This window comes from Cebus imitator, unplaced genomic scaffold, assembly GCF_001604975.1.
Source record: "Cebus imitator isolate Cc_AM_T3 unplaced genomic scaffold, Cebus_imitator-1.0 Scaffold42, whole genome shotgun sequence".
Taxonomy (NCBI): domain Eukaryota; kingdom Metazoa; phylum Chordata; class Mammalia; order Primates; family Cebidae; genus Cebus; species Cebus imitator.
In genome coordinates this window covers 12,167,980-12,184,867 of record NW_016107357.1, presented here as the reverse complement: position 1 = coordinate 12,184,867, position 16,888 = coordinate 12,167,980, and the positions used below count along the sequence as shown (strand labels likewise).

General features: G+C 41.9%; 1 pseudogene; it reads left to right on the top strand.

Annotated features, from left to right (window-relative positions):
* The first annotated feature begins 604 nt into the window (after positions 1-604).
* Positions 605-16,018, top strand: LOC108302618 (annotated as a pseudogene).
* Positions 16,019-16,888: the final 870 nt, after the last annotated feature.

Genomic DNA, 16,888 nt, shown 5'->3' with positions numbered 1-16,888 from the left:
CCGCCCGGAGACAGCCGCTCGCCTTCCTCCTCGGCGGCTGCGGACGCTGGCTGACTGCGCCCTCGGGCTGCCTCCCTGCGGCCGGGATTGACCCGCTTCCCTGGTTCCCAGCTGCTGCTCCTGCGGCGCCTCTGACCTTGGCCTCGCAACACTGCAGCCGGCGGGCGGAGGGCAAGCGCCCGGCTGGCTCGGGAATCCCTTCCCCGCCTCCCTCCCGCAGCTGCTGCACCGAGGAGTTGTAATTTCCAGAGCAGAGTAATGGGGAGGAAGGGGGAGGAGGCTTCAGCTCAGCGAATAAGGGCTCGCCTCTTGCTGCTAGGGAATCAAGGGGCAATTTTAAGGGTTTTGCAGAGAGGATCATCGTTAATGACAATCCATTATTTGGATGGAGATTGCATCTTGAATTAGTACAATGCCCTGCCCCGCCACACCCCTGCCATCGTCTCCCTGGGCCACTCCAGTTCTACCCCCACCCCCAACCCACCGCCATAGAAGGGGGAAAACGGGGTCCTAAAAAGCCAGTCGTTTAGAAATGGTTAGGCCACCTGGCCTGACAGTCGCTTCTTAAAACTATCACAAAGAAAAAAAAAATGCAAGTCACAAAATGTCGGGCAGCCTGAAGTCCAAGGGTGAGGTTTTATTCATGAATTGAACCACAAGCCATTTTGTCTCTTCGTTTCAATCAAGGGTGCTCATCCGCGCTGCAGGTCAACCGTGTGCACGGACCGAACGAGGACACGAGGTGCAGTTCACAAAATGGGGCGTCCTGGAGAAAGGCGAGAGCGCGCCCGGGTAGGCTCCTGGGAACCGAATGCCCCAAGACCCAGCCCTACCCGCTGCGGATGTGGTGGTGTGCAGCGGGCGGGAAGGCTGCGAGCGGGGACGTTCCTTTTATGAATGGAAAAATCTTCACATTCTCCAACGCCAGCCACTAGCGGCGGGAACAGCTTCCCACCCGCAGCCCCGGCTGTTTGGTCTGCTGGGCTGTTCTTCCCCGCTGCTGCCGAGGGAAGGCTGGGTGGGGGAGGCAGAGGTGGGTGGGGAGAGCAGAAGGAAGGGCTGGCGGCGCAGCCGGCTCTGCCTACAGAAGTTTCACGCTGGCATGTAACAGATACAGATTAGGAAATCGTTTATTTAACACCGATACGAATATTGAAGTCACGCCTCCTTCCGTTCCCAGGTTCTCTCGTGCTCCAAACAAAGACTAAAGACCGGAGTCGCAGCGCCAGACGAAGGCCCAGGCTTCTGCTAGTCCCCGGGTGAGGAGAGGCAGGCTGGCGGGGTCAGGCAGGGAGAAGCTGCAGCCTGCGCCGGAGCTCAGGACAAGTGTCTAGGTGACAGGAACCCCTGCAGGGGGACCCATAGGGAGGGGTGTGGCGACGTGCTCCTGACAGCAGCACGAAGGTCCAGAGCCTTGGAAGTCAGGACGCCTCGGGACCACTGGGCTCACTCAGCAGCTCACTTAGGCTTTCTTACGCTCGGATCCTGAACTGCCAAATGAATATTGTCATAATACTCATGTCTGAGAACTAAATGAGCTAGTTGTAAATACAGACGACGTATCCTACTTTCCGTTTTTGTTGTGGGGGGCGGCAGTCGGGGTCTCTTACTCATTTGCCCGGGCTGGAGTGCAGTGGCGCGATCATAGCTCACTACAGCTTCCAACTCCTGGGCTCAAAAGATCCTCCTACCTCAGCTTCCCAAGTAGCTGGGACTACAGGCCTGTGCCACCACACCAAGCTGTGTTTTAAAATCCTACTAATCTTCAATTCGGCTTTGCAGCTTGCTTCCAGTTTGTGTCAAAGTTGAAAAGCAGGTCAAGCTAAGGCCAGATAGAGCAACTCACAGCATTAAGAGAGCTGACTCTACTTCCCCTCAGCTAGGGGGCTTGGAACAATTATCGAACCAGGTATCGGTAGCCACAGATGGGAAATGGTAACAACGCTGTTAACCTGCCTTGTGTAGATAAAGCCACAATGAGCTGGATCCTGCCTGCAAGTCTCAGATAAGCCTTCTAGAAAGGTGCTATGGAATGTACAGTGCCATGTCAGAGATGCAGTTGTATGGGTAGGTCTCTAATTGAATGCACTTAAAGATGCATCTCTGTGACCCTAGCAAGTGCCATCATTCATGCGGGCTCAGCCCAGCCTCCTGGTGCCCACAAGGGAAGTCATAACCTCTTACGGTTCTACCGTGAACAGGTCTGTCACAGGCCAGTAGTCACATGCCTGAGGTCCAGTCTGCTTTGTCATTTTCAGACCAAAACAAATTGCTTGGGGGTAGGGGTGGCGTCCTGGAGGGGTGTGTAACTCCTTTCCTGTACAGAAAGACTTAGTTCAAGCACTCCTTCACTCAGTCTGAGTGAGGTTTTGTTTTCCATGGGGAGGAGGTGATCTAGTACACCAGAATTCTACACTTGTGCATTTCTCATGCACCCTTGTCACTTAAATAACAAAGAGAGAGACTCTCTAAAAGAAAAGAAGTTTATTTGGGAAAAAAACTACTGCAATGGAAAGATGCCTGCCGTAGTAAACTCTGTGTGTATTCAGGGAGGTAACAGAAGACAGAGGTTTTTAAGAAGAAAAAAATGAGGAAGATTGCATAATTGTTTTGAAATAAGTATCCTTGGCTACAAATATCAATTACGGGGTGATGCCAGTCTAAGGCTGGACAGGCAGTTGCTGGGCAGATGTCCTGATAGAAGAGTTTTTCAGTGCAGGGTTGTGATGCCTCTGCGCAAGGTTGTAGGTTTTGAAGTCTTTTGTGGTCGTTTTGATACGAGGCATTTATGCATAAAAACTCTTCCTTCATGGCTCTATTTATCAGAGTTTTTTTTTTTTTCATTAGTGACTCCATTTTGATTCTGACAGCTTTCACACTCTCAATCCCCACCACCTCAATTCCACAACATAAATCAGCTTTCCCTTGCACTGTACTGTTGCTAAGGCATTGTGCATTTGGGGGATTAACATCCTACCACTCCTTTGTTTGAATGACCCCAAAATTGAATGATATTTGTTTGAACTGAAGTTACAAAGCTAGCTTCAATGCTTCACTGTGTATAATCATAATTACTAACAATTGTCAATGTCCTCCATAAAAAGTCCTCTTCCTGTCTCAACTGTGCCATGAACCATATGAATATGGATAAATCATTTTATTTCTCTGGACCTCTGTTTTTCCCTGTTATAAACTTTGGGGATGAAATTCATTGAACTTCAAATTTCCTTCTGGGACAGGGTGCGGTGGTTCACGCCTGTAATCCCAGTGCTTTGGGAGGCAGAGGTGGGCGGATCACAAAGTTAGGAGATCGACCAGCCTGGCCAATATGGTGAAACCCTGTCCCTACTAAAAATAGAAAAATTGACCAGGCATGGTGGCACACGCCTGTAATCCCAGCTACTTAGGAGGCCGAGACACGAGAATCACCTTGAACCCAGGGGGCAGAGGTTGCAATGAACTGAGATAGCACCACTGCGCTCCAGCCTGGGTGACAGAGTGAGACCCCTGTCTCCAAAAAAAAAAAAAGAAAAGAAAAAGAAAAAAAGAATGATATATCTTCCCTTAAAACAATGACTCTCATGAAAAAGTTTTATCCAAAAATTGAATGACATATTCTTTTATTTTTTCAAGTCACTAGTATATTGTTAAAAGCTGGGCTGTGTGGTGGGTGAGGCAAGTAACAATATTTGAATTGTAACGCTTCACAGTGTAGAATGAGAACCTCATTTAATCTTCAGAACAACTCTGGGAATTAGGCATCACTACATTTCCTCAATTTTAAGATGTATATATGTTTACATTTTAATGTTGCTGAAATAAAATTGTATACCACAATTGACACAAACTTCCTACTGTTACTTTGAAAATTCTTATTAAACTGAGGGTGCATCTTATCATCACTGGGACTCATGGAAAGCACATTAGTAATTAAAGCTCTACAATCTACAGCCATCAAGGCAGAGAAAAACAGACTCTGCCATGAGTTACTTTGGATAATGCATTTCAGGATGGTTTTTACACTTAAGTGTCCCAGAAACACTCAAGAGGCAGACTAATGTAACCTCTCCTCCAAAAAAAGCACAAATCAGTTAAATAATTTACTCCAGCTAACACAGCAAGTTAGAAGTAAATCAATCTGCATTCCTTTCAGAACCCTTTGAATTTCAAGCATGAAGTAGAATGGAATTTAAGGCTTTATCAGCTAAAATCAGATGCTGTAATAGCAAGTATAAGAACCTCTAAAACAAAATTTTAAATAAAAGCTTATGATTTTTTTCTTTTAGTTTTTCGGGTTTGTTTTTTAACAGTTTAGGTGAATTCAGGAAATTCTAGAGAAATCTACAGACCAGAAGCCATCTGGTCTAAAGTAGTTTGCATTTAACTCAAAGAAGGTGACCATATCCACATCTATGTATAGTGTACCAAAGCATCTCTGCAGCAAAGTTAATGAAGAACAATTATCACTAACAACATAAAGCACTCTTCCCGGGGTGTGTAATTGGCTTCTTTTCCAGAAAACAGTTTCTATTGAGTAATCTTAAAATCTAGCCACTTTTCCCTTCAAACATCCTTGATTGGTGCTTAAACCTTCTGTTTTAATTTCTGAATACCAAATGATGACCACCCCCTTCTAATTCAGAGACTCATCGTCTATACAGATCAAGTGATCTGGTCTTAGAAAGCCTGCTTTTGTCTCACTGCATCTTTTGCAAGCAAAAGAATTTAGAATCAAATCCCAGATGAAGAAAATTGATTTCAATTTATAGGGTTGTTTATATACCCAGGGTATCTCTGGAATGCATGAAAACTGATACTATTACCACAAATGCAATTTTTGGTACTTCCCTCTGGTTACATATTTCAGCTATAAGAATTGCAATAGTTTGGACAGGCGTGGTGGCTCACGCCTGTAATCCAAGCATTTTGGAGGCCAAGGCAGGGGGATCACCTGAGGTCGGGAGTTCAAGACCAGCCTTACCAACATGGTAAAACCCCGTCTTAAAAAAAGAATTGCAATAGTGCTGTATACTTTCATGGCACCCTTTCATATATTTTATTTATTTACTTACTTATTTATTTCAGACAGGGTTTTGCTTCATCACCCAGGCTGGAGTGCAATGTTATTATCATGGCTCACTGCAGCCTTGAATCCTTAGGCTCAAAGGAGCTTCCTATCTTAGCCTCCAGAGTAGCTAGGACTACAGGTGCATACCACCACACCCCGCCAATTTTTTTTTTTTTTTATGTTTTGTGGAGATGGGGTCTTACTACATTACTCAGGCTGATCTTGAACTCCTGGCCTCAAGCAATCCTCCCACCATCACCTCCCAAAGTGCTGGGATCATAGGTGTGAGCCATTGTGCCCAGCCCCATTATTTAATTTAATCCTCACAGCAATGTGGGTTGGCCTGGGAGGTGATGAAAATGAAGGAAGAGCTCTGACCCACATGGTAGGTTCCCACCAACCATGCTAATACAACTCGATTCCAAATCTAGGCACAATTGTTTAGTTCACAGGCAGGCAACTGACTAGGCTGAGCCAATCAGAATCTTTTCTTCCCAAAATGTAGAACTGGAAACCAGAGAAAGGATCTGGATAGATCTCTAACACAGATGTTAAGAAACTGTCATGGTCCTAAAAAAAAAAAAAAAAAAAAAAAAAAAAAAAAAGAAAGAAAGAAAGAGAGAGTGAAGAAAAGCAGAAAGAGAAGAGAAGACCCTTCCTGAGGTCTCACAACTGTGCATGTTTCTGAGACTTGGTTACATTCATAAATAAAAACTCCCCTCTACTCTTGGGATAAATATAATTTCCTTCCCTTATTTTTCTCCCTTTCTTTCTTTCTTCCTGCCCCCACCCCACCCTCTTTCTATTCCAAAACTAGCTGGGGAGATGAGAGGGTAGTATGGAAAGATAAGATTGGCTGATCCATTGGCCTATTCAGGCAATTAGGGGACATCCTTATTTAATTGGACACTTTAGTCACCTTTGTTGGGATATTGAAATATTTCTTCTTCTCAGCCTCTCTTTATTGAAGTCTGACCTTGACTCTTTGTTGGCTTTGCCCTTGTGGCACTTGGATGCTATTTTCTCCTCTTAGCTTGGCCATTTCAGTCCATTAAGCTCCACTTCACCCTTTGCTCTCAACCTAACTGCCCACTCTAATGAGCCATTTTTTCCCCTTCCTTGGGCTCTTGCTTCCTCCCCCTGACCACAGCGAGTTCCACGATGTCTTTGTTCTCTCCACTCAATATTCTCTTGAACAGAAAATCAATATTAGATTGCACTTGATGGTGCCTGTAAGTCCAGTGGTCCCTCATATTAAGACAAAGGGCAGACCCCCAAGGTTTGCAAATTGTAGAGTGCTATACTGGGGATAACAAGTTACTTGTTGCTTGGTGGGTATAAAAGAGGTCAGAGCACAAGTTGTGGAATATTGCATGAAAGTGCTTTCAAACTCTGATAACCTTATGCAGCCATTTCCCCTGTAAGGCTGTACCACCAGGGAAAAAACACTCATGTCATAAGGCAGGGCACCTTTGACATGGCAACATGCTATATGCCACTGAGAACCATGTCACCATCCAATTCACTAGCCCGCGGTGTTACTTATAACATGGAAATCACTACTGAAGTGTAATGACTACAGTTTCCTAACGGCAACCACATTTGTCTGATTTCTACATAAGGAGTCTTAGGGTTGGTGGAAACTTGACAGACCTCCTGAGTTCTGGAGGCAGCATGGTGGTTGGGAGTGTTGGCCTGGAAGCAGTACCACATGGGTTAGAATCCTGGCTCTACTGCTTACTAGCTGAGAAAACTTTGGCAAGGTGCTTAACCTCTCAGCCACTTGAATTTCTCATCTGTAAAACTGAGATAACAAAAGTACATACCTCAAAGAGCTGGGACTACCCAGTAGAATAGCACGTGTAAAACATTTAGAGAAGTCGATGTACAGTGCTCAAAAAACATTAGGTGTTGTTACTTTTAAAATTTTCTGCCCTTTAGCCCATAATATAGGACATGGTGACTGTTGAATGGCTGATTCTCAACAGATATTTGTGAATAAGTGAACTGCAAGTAGATAGTTTTGACTGGAGTGTCAGGCTGTGCTTGAGAATAGTGGAGAGAATGAGCCACTTGTCTTTTGTGAGTGAGAAGGGAAGACAGAAGTGCTATCAGAACCATCTATCAGGAAATGGCTCTAATAGCCAGAAAAAAATACAATCTCTGCTCTAGAGGAGCTTAATGTTTAAAACAGCGATCATGGCTAGAGGCAAAAAAACTGGAAGTAATGAACTTGCAAAAAATAGAGAGCAAGCTTTAAAAATACAAAGGAAACAAAGAGATACATTTAAATATTTATGCTATATATAGATTTATGGTTAAGAACATTGATTTTAAAGCTTTTAGTGAAAGAATGCCAAATAAAGACATGACCTGATAGTACTTGCACAAAATTTATATAATGTAACTGGATAATATTTTGATATATTAATCAAAATAGTTTCAATTTTTAAAAATAATTTCTTTGTATCTCAAAATCCTTCTATTTAAAATCAACACCCCCTGCATAAAGATTATTCTCATAGTAGAACCAGAGAGAAATTAGAGAGTCAAGTCTTGAAAAGCTGCAAGCTTCATGGAGGACCTGAAGTGGCTATACATTATATTCAGACAGACAGGCCAGAGTGGCTGGGTCCCTACACTCCCCACAAGTGCACCAGAAGCACCTGAATGTTTTCTTCTGTGTCTCAGACCTAGCCCAGAAAATTGGCAAACCTAGAGCAGCCTTTTGGTCAGAGTCTACAAGAGCCATATGACCAGAAGCCGGACGGAAAACCAACTATCTCAGCAGAAGTCAGTGTGTGAGGATGATGGTGACAGTGACAGGAACCAAGATACTTAGTCCACCTACACAGACACATATTCTCACAACAGAAAACACTCCAGAACTGAGGTTTACTCCAGGGAGGTGAGGAGGGAGGGCTGAGGGTTTGCCTGGAAATGACTCAGACAATTGACTGACAATAAATTTCCATCATCTAGCAGAATAGTGGCTGAAATAGAAGCTAAATTCGCCTGTAGAGGCAGTAATAAAGTTACATTTCTTGTAACCCTAAGTTTGTGGGATGAGATTCGTGCTTGATTTGTATCTTTCATTATTTAGTCATCACAGCAGATCTGTAAAGTGGGATTACAATAATCTCACTTTATAAATGAGAATGTAAGAGATGGAAAAGACTAAGTAACTGCTCAAGTGTGCTGGGCCACTAATTGGTGGCACAGAAATTTAACCCATGCCTTCTGTTTCCATATCATCATTCATTTGAAAATGTCTGTTTGCCTGCTAAGTGTCAGGTACCATTAGTGAAGAAGGCAAATATGGTTCCTCTCTTCAAAGAACTCCCGCATCAAGTGGAGGAGACGGAAATTTAAAATGTGCAACAGATATTATCTGGGGTATGCTTACACACTGAAATCTAGATATTTTGGATTAAAATTGGTGATTTCACATGTTATGAAAGTCCAAATCCCTTTCTAGAGTTTTTAAGAGCTTGCAGAATGCTGGCATGCTTGATGTCATCTCTGTCTATGGCCATCTGCTACAAGTCATTTCTGTTTTTCACCCTCAACATCTTAGACATGGTACCCAGCCTCTTCTTTAGTTTTCCTAAGTGCCCACTCTCCCCTATTTATGACTCTGAGCTAATAGCTGGACTCAAGACTTGAGCCCTTTGGACCTGTGTTTGGCTAATCTGGCTGAATCTCTGCTCTCAGCAACCCACCCTCTGAATTTCTGCCCACAACGAAGGGAGTCAAATCCTGGTGCTGCTGTGACTCAGCTCCATTCCTCTCATTCTCATCCACCGCATCTTCATTTGAACAAGTGGTCCAACTTACCAGAGAGATTAGAAGAATGCAATATGGATCTCAGAGCTGGGGACAAAGTCAAATGATGTAACATACATGTAAATTGAAGTTGCAAGAGGAAAGGAGACAGACCAGGCAGGCTGTGATAACTTAAAGGTATGCATTGTAAACCCTAGGGCAAGCACGAAAAATAAAGTGCAGTAAAAAAGTCAATAATGCAGATAAAATAGAATCATTAAAAAATTCTCAATTCAAAAGAAGACAGAAAAGCGGGAAAAGGGGATCATAGAGCACAAGATACAAATGAAAAACAAATAGTAAGATGGTAGATTTAACCCCAATCACATGCGCAATTACAATAAATATCAATGTTCTAATCACTTCAATTAAAAGGTAAAGATTGTCAATTAGATTTTATTTTAAAAGCAAGCTTTAAATATAAAGACAGAAAATAGGGAAAAGTATGTACAAAGATATATTATGCAAATACTAATCAAAAGAAAACTAGAGAAACTATATTCATATCAAAGTACATTCAGAGCGAGAAATATTACCGGAAATAAAAAGGAATATTATATTATTAGAAAAGGGTAAGTTCAAGAAAACATTACAAACCTATGTTTAGGCAGAGTGTATTAATAGAACTTCAAGGTACATAAACAAAAAATGGAAAAAACTTGAAAAGAAATAGATAAATCTGCAAACATAGCTTGAAAACGTCAACATTACCCTTTAATGTATAAAACAAACAAAAAATTAGTGAGGATATAGAAAATTTGAACAACCCTTAACCATCTTGATCTAATTGATATTTATAGAACACTCCCTCTAACATAGCAAAATACACAATCTTTTCAAGTACACATAAAACACTTAAATAGTTTATATTTTGGGCCACCAAACAACTCTCAATAAATTTAAAAGGATTCAGTCATACAACTGTGTTTTCTGATCACAATGAGATTAATTTAGAAATCGGTAACAGAAAGAAAACTGGAAAATCCCAAACACTTGGAAACTAAATGACGTACTTCTTAAAAAGCCATAGGTCAGAGAAAAATCAAAAGGGAAATTACTAATTCTTTTGAACTGAATGGAAGTAAAAATACAACATATTGAAACTGTGGGTCACTAAGAAAGAAAGCAGTGATTAGAGGAAAATTTAATAGCACCAAATGCCTTTATCAGAAAAGAAAATTAATTACCTAAGTTTCCACCTTAAGCAACTAAAAATAAAAGGACAAATTATAATCAAACTAAGCAGAAGAATGGCAATAATAAATATAATAGCATATATGAGTAAAATAAAAACAGAAAAATCAAAAAATAAATAAATTCAAAAGTTTGTTCTTTAAGAATATCAGGCCGGGCGCGGTGGCTCATGCCTGTAATCCCAGCACTTTGGGAGGCCGAGGCAGGTGGATCACGAGGTCAAGAGATCGAGACCATCCTGGTCAACATGGTGAAACCCCGTCTCTACTAAAACTACAAAAAATTAGCTGGGCATGGTGGCGTGTGCCTGTAATCCCAGCTACTCAGGCAGCTGAGGCAGGAGAATTGCCTGAACCCAGGAGGCAGAGGTTGCGGTGAGCCGAGATCGTGCCATTGCACTCCAGCCTGGGTAACAAGAGCGAAACTCCATCTCAAAAAAAAAAAAAAAAGAATATCAATAAAATTGATAAAACGCTAGCAAGACTAATCAGCAAAAGGGAGAAGACACGAATTACCAATATCAGGCATTAAAAAGGGGCCATTGCTCAACAAAAACCAAAATAGACAAATGGGATCTAATTAAACTAAAGAACTGCACAGCAAAAGAAACCATCATTAGAGTGAACCAGCAACCAACAGAATGAGAAAAAATTTTTGCAATCTACCCATCTGACAAAGGGCTGATATCCAGAATCTACAAAGAACTTAAACAAATTTACAAGAAAAAAGTAAACAACCCCATCAAAAAGTGGGTGAAGGATGTGAACAGACACTTTTCAAAAGAAGACATTTATGTAGCCAACAAACATATGAAAAAAAGCTCATCATCACTTGTCATTAGAGAAATGCAAATCAAAACCACATTGAGATACCATCTAACTGGCTATCATTAAAAAATCAGGAGATAGGCTGGGTGTGGTGGCTCACCCCTGTAATCCCAGCACTTTGGGAGCCGGAGGTGGGCTAATCATGAGGTCAAGAGATCAAGACCATCCTGGCCAACATGGTGAAACCCCGTCTCTACTAAAAATACAAAAATTAGCTAGGTGTGGTGGCGTGTGCCTATTGTCCCAGCTACTTGGGAGGCTGAGGCAGGAGAACTGCTTGAAACTGGGAGGTGGAGGTTGCAGTGAGCCAAGATCCCACCACTGCACTCCAGCCTGGCGCCTGGCGGCAGAGCAAGACTCTGTCTCAAAAAAAAAAAAAAAAAAAAATCAGGAGACAACAGATGCTAGAGAGGATGTGGAGAAATAGGAACGCTTTTACTCTGTTAGGAGGAGTGTAAATTACTTCAACCATTATGGAAAACAGTGTGGCAATTCCTCAAGGATCTAGAAATAGAAATATCATTTGACCCAGCAATCCCATTACTGGTTGTATACCCAAAGGATTATAAATCATTCTATTATAAGGAAACATGCACATGTATGTTTATTGTGGCACTGTTCACAATAACAAAGACTTGGGACCAACCCAAATGCCTATCAATGACAGACTGGATAAAGAAAATGTGGTACATATACACCATGGAATACCATGCAGCTTTGCAGGGACATGGATAAAGCTGGAAACCATCATCCTCAGCAAACTGACACAAGAACAGAAAACCAAACACTGCATGTTTTCACTTGTAAATTGGTGTTGAACAATGAGAACACATCACACAGGGAGGGGAACATCACACACCGGGCCTGTTGGGGGGTGTGGGGTTAGGGGAGGGATAGCAGGGGATGGAGGGATAGGGGAGGGATAGCCTCGGGAGAAGTACCTAATGTATTCCTGCTTCTCCTGAAGGAAGAATTTAAAAAAAAAGAAAGAAAGAAAAGAAATACCTAATGTAGATGATAGTGTGATAGATGCAGCAAACCACCATGGCATGTATATACCTACATAACAAACCTGTACGCTCTGCACATGTACCCCAGAACTTACAGTATAATAATAAGAAGAAGAAAGTTAAAAAAAGGGGGCCATTGTTAGAGCTCTCTAGTCAATAAAAAATAAGAGGATATAATGAATAATTTTATGCCAAATGGATAAATTTTTAAAAAGACAAATACTACTAAAGCTAACTCAAGAAGAAATAGATAACCTGATTCATCCTTGTCTATTAAATTATAAGAAACTCATAATTAAAAACCTTTTCACAAAGAACACTTCAAGACCAGATGACTTGACTGGTGAATTCCAACAAAAATTCAAGAAATAATATAAATTTTATATACATGTTTTAAGAAAATATAAGAGGAAGCAGCACTTTCCAACTCACTTTATGAGACCAGCACTACCCTGGTGCCAAAACAAGACAAAGACTTTATAAGAAAAGAAACCTCGGACCAATACCTGTCTCCACAGTAGCAAAACTCCTCAACAAAATATTAACAACTCAAATCCTTTAGTATATAAAAGGGATGATACTTCATGATCAAGTGGGTTTTTCCCAAGAATACAAGGCCATTTCAACATTAGAAGACCAATTTTCATAATTCGCCCTATTGATACTCTTTTTAAAAGGCCTATGTTCATCTCAATGGATGAAGTGGTATGGGCAAATTTAAGATTTACTTATAATTAAAGACTCTCAGTAAATCAAGACTAGAAGGGAATATCTCCAGTCTGATAAAGAGCAGCTGTAGAAAACCTGCAGCTAACAGCATCCTTAATGGTGAAAACCCGAATGTGTTCCCTCTTAAGCTCAAGAACAAGGCAAAGAATACCTTTCACCACTTCTCTTCAGTATTTTACTTATGGTCACCATCAGTGTAATAAGTCAGGAGAAAGAAATTAAAGGCATACAGATTGGAAAGAAAAGATAGCATTTGTTTGCATATAACATGATCAACATAGATGATCTATTGAAAAGCTATAGGAACTAATAAGTGGGCATGGCAATGCTGAAAAGGTCGAGATACAAAAATCAATTATATTTCTACATGCTCACAATGAGTAATGAATATAAAAATGTAAATATCATTATATAACCATCAACAAATTAAATATTTAGGGGAAATGTTAGCAAAATGTGCAAGAATTTACACTAATGTCTATAAAACATTCCTAACAAATTAAAGAAGATCTGAATAAATGGCAGATATACTGTGTTCATGGATTAGAGAACTCAACATTGTTAAAATATCAATTATCCCCAATTAATCTAGAGGTTCTACAAAATCCCAATCAAAGCTCTGAAGGTTTTTTCGTAGACAATGACAAAGTGATACTAAAATTTATATGGAAATGTAAAGTACCTAGAATAGCCAAAAGAATTTTGTGAAAGAACAAAGTTGAAAGGTATGCACTAATTTCAAGACTTTCTGTAAAACTCCAGTAACTAAGACAAAGAGTATGATTTAAAAATAAATATACAGATAAATGGAATAGAAAAGACTCCCACATATGGGGTCAATTACTGTTTTACAAAGGTACAAATGCAACTCAATGGCATAAGGATACTCTTTCACCAATTGGTTCTAAACCAATTGGATATTCATATACAAAAATAAACTCTTACCATAAGCTTTCATCATACACAATAAATTAACTTTAAATTGCTCATAAATCTAAGTATAGGAGTAACTATGATAAAACTATTAGAATTTTGTGACCTTCAGTTAGGCACCAATTTTTACATATGACAAAAAGAGAGCGAACCATTTAAAAATGCTGATAAATTAGGCTTTATCAAAGTTAAAAACTTCTGCTCTTCAAAAAACACTGTTAAGAAAATGAAAAGACAAGCCACAGACTGGGAGAAAATCTTTACAAAATACATAGCTGATAGAGGGCTTGTATTTAGAACATTCCAGTAAGAATGGCCAAAGATTTGCCTAGACATTTTACCAAGGAAGATATACAGACGGCAAGAAAAGTACAGGACAAGATGCTCAGCATCATTAATTATCAAGGGAATGCGAATAAAAACCTCACAGGGCTAGACACAGTGGCTCACGCCTGTAATCCTGACACTTTGGAAGGCTGAGGCGGGCGAATCACTTGAGGTCAGGAGTTTGTGACCAGCCTGGCCAACGTGATAAAACCTGTCTCTACTGAAAATACAAAAATGAGCCAGGCATGGTGGCGTGTGCCTGTAGTCCCAGCTACTCAGGAGGCTGAGGCAGGAGAATTGCTTGAACTCAGAAGGCAGAGGTTGCAGTGAGCCAAGACTGTGCCACTGCACTCTAGCCTGGGCGACAGGGCAAGACTTTGTCTCAAAAACAAAACAAAACAACCTCATGGGATACACTGACTACTCACATGATTGGTTAAAATTTTAAAAATCTGGCTGCAGGTCTGCCATATTGTCTGCTGAAGCTGCCACTGAAGCTCCCATCATGAGCCCAGGGAAAGACAATTATTTCATGGAGAGCTGTAAGAACAATGCTTTAAACCTGGAGAAATGAGACGAAGAAGAGAGGAAGAGGGCATTCAGCTCCGGAAGCAGAAGCAGAAGCAACAACTTTTTAAACGGAGGACTGTGGAGCTGATGAATGAAGAAGCTGCCATGTTTGATAGTCCTCTTACGGACCCCTGTGTGAGCTCTACCACTGGGGAGAGTGTGATCACAAGACAGATGGTGGAGATGGTCTTTTCTGATGATAAATATAATTTACCCTATTGATACTCTTTTTAAAAAAGCCTACATTCATCTCATTGGATGAAGAAGTTTAAAATTTACTTATTATTAAAGACTCTCAGCAAATCAAGACTAGAAGGGAACATCTCCAGTCTGACCTGCAGTTAGCAACCCAAAAGAAATTTCCAAAACTGCTCTTCAAGGAGCTTAGTCCTCCAATAGATGAAGTTATCAACACTCCGAGAGTGGTGGGTCAGGTCTGTGGAGTTTCTGAAGAGGAATGAGAATTGGACATTGTACTTTGAAGCTGCCTGGGCTCTAATGAATATTGCCTCTGGAACCTCTCAGCAGACCAAAATTGTCATTGAAGCAGGGGCTGTCCCCAGTTTTATAGAGCTGCTTAATTCAGACTTTGAGGATGTTCAGGAACAGGCAGTCTGGGCACTAGGAAGCATAGCTGGGGATAGCTCTGCTTGCCGAGATTACATCTTGAACTGTTCCATAATACGTGGTGAACACTCCTTGCCGAGTCCACAGGACGGACGACGACATGGAATGCAGCCTGGGCCCTGTCAAATCTCTGCCAAGGGAAGAACACACCCCCAGAGTTTGCAAAGGTCTCTCCTTGTTTGCCTGTACTGTCTCCCCTACTCTTCAGCAGCGACTCGAACTTGCTGGCAGAGGTTTGCTGGGCCCTTTCTTATCTGTCTGATGGCCCCAATGAGAAGATCCAGGCAGTCATAGACCCCAGAGACTGGTAGAGCTGCTAATGCACGATGATTACCAAGTGGCTTCTCCTGCCCTGAGAGCCGTAGGCAATGTCGTCACTGGGGATGATGTCTAGACCCACATCATTCTTAACTGTTCAGCCATGCCTTGCCTTCTTTGCTTGTTGAGCAGTCCAAAGAAGTCAATCCGGAAGGAAGCTTACTGACTATTTCAAATATTACTGTTGGCAACAGAGCTCAAATACAGGCTGTTACAGATGCAACTATCTTCCCTGAGTTGATTGAAATCCTTCAGAAAGCAAAGTTTCATACAAAGAAAGTGGTAGCCTGGGCCATCACCAGTGCCGCATCAAGAGGAACCCCTGAGCACATGTACCTGGTCTCACTGGGCTGCATTAAACCTCTATGTGACTAGATGACTGTAATGGATTCGAAGATTGTGCAAGTGGCCCTCAATGGACTGGAGAACACCCGTGGCTTGGAGAGCAAGAGGGCAAGTGCAGTGGCTCAGGGGTCAACCCCTATTCTGGCCTCCTAGAGGAAGCCTATGGCTTGGATAAAATTGAGTTTCTCTAGAGCCGCAAGAACCAGGAGATCTACCAGAAGGCCTTCGACTTCATTGAGCACTACTTTGGTGCAGAAGATGACAATAGCAGCCTGGCTCCCCAAATGGATTAAACACAATAGCAGTTCATCTTCCAGCAGCCTGAGGCCCCCATGGAGGGTTTCCAGCTATAGTATCTGCCTCCGGGGAGGGGAGAGGATGGGAAGCACCACCAGCCAGCAGAAGAGCAGCCCTCTGGTGGGCAGGAAACCAATCCCCACCATCAGCCACCACACATGTCTGCTGCCTTGGAGACTGTGCTCTTGACCTGCTCCGCCCCCTTCCCTTGAGGAAGCACCCTCTGGACAGACAGAACCATCTGAGGCTCACCTTTGGGTTTTGTGACAAGAAGGGGACCTGCTGGGTTTTTCTTCCTCACACTATATTTTGGCTGCACACATGTCTTTAACCCAGGAGCCCTGGGGTAGACAAAGGAGGGCTAAGGTAATCAGTTTGCACCTTTCAAATTTTAATTTTTAAATTTTTTCTTCAGTGGTGAGTTCCTTCCCTTTTGTCATTTTTCATTCTTCCCAGTCCTCTGCCCTGATCTGTGTAACTCTTATCTTGGGTACTTGAGCAGATGGTATATTCCAGAGGTGGGAGGTGAGAAGGGAAGGGAGAAATCCAAAACAAAGCGTTCTTGCTCTGATAGAATATTAATCTTGTATGCTTGGACTGAGTTATTTACTTTTTTTTTCTTTTGCATATTTTTCTTGTATTAAGATTGCTCTTCTCAAGAACCACAATTTCTTGGCTCTAGTAAACCCAGCTGCCAGCGTTGCCTGGGACTAGAGGCTGATGGGGAGGCTACCATGAAACAAAGGTCCTCCCTCCCTCTGACTCTTTGCCCAGACCTCTTTAGTTTGGGAGAGCCTCTCACTCTCCTGGAGTGTCCC